This window comes from Ailuropoda melanoleuca, unplaced genomic scaffold (assembly GCF_002007445.2).
Source record: "Ailuropoda melanoleuca isolate Jingjing unplaced genomic scaffold, ASM200744v2 unplaced-scaffold52819, whole genome shotgun sequence".
NCBI lineage: Eukaryota > Metazoa > Chordata > Mammalia > Carnivora > Ursidae > Ailuropoda > Ailuropoda melanoleuca.
Window position 1 is genome coordinate 1 of NW_023225858.1, and position 761 is coordinate 761.

Consider the following 761-nt stretch of genomic DNA (forward strand, 5'->3'; position numbering starts at 1 on the left):
TCTGCAAATCCTGGGGATCATCCTGACACTGCTTGGCTGGGTGAATGCTCTGGTGTCCTGTGCCCTGCCCCCGTGGAAGGTGACCGCCTTCATCAGCAACAACCTCATCATGGCCCAGGTGGTGTGGGAGGGGCTGTGGATGTCCTGCATGGTTCAGAGCACAGGTCAGGTGCAATGCAAGGTGTATGACTCCCTGCTGGCACTGCCCCAGGACCTGCAGGCTGCCCGTGCCCTCTGCGTCATTGCCCTTCTGTTGGCCCTGCTTGGGCTGCTGGTCTACCTTGCAGGAGCCAAGTGTACCGCCTGTGTGGAGGACAAGGACTCCAAGGCCTGTCTGGTGCTAGTCTCTGAGATCATCTGTGTCATCTCAGGGGTCCTGATCCTGATCCCCATCTGCTGGACGGCTCACGCCATCATCTGGGACTTCTACAACCCCCAGGTGTCGGATGTCCAAATGCGGGAGCTGGGAGCCTCCCTCTACTTGGGCTGGGCAGCCTCCGGCCTTTTGTTGCTGGGCAGGGGGCTCCCAGGGCTCGAGCCGTTATATGGCCCGATACTCGGCGTCCGCCGCACATGCCACCCCTCAGGGTGCCCCTGAGTACCTACTAAGAATTATGTCTGATTCTGGTAGGGAAATGGAGACTCCCTTGACCGTGGAGCCTAACCCTCTGAACTGGAGACATCGAGATGGTGATCCAGACAGCTTGGGGATTGTTTTTATCTTTTTTGCTTTTTGGGGGAGGGGTATTTTTAAAATGCAT

At 57.6% G+C, this 761-nt stretch overlaps 1 pseudogene; it reads left to right on the forward strand.

Moving 5' to 3' along the window:
• Positions 1 to 4: 4 nt before the first annotated feature.
• Positions 5 to 737, forward strand: LOC117799572 (annotated as a pseudogene).
• Positions 738 to 761: the final 24 nt, after the last annotated feature.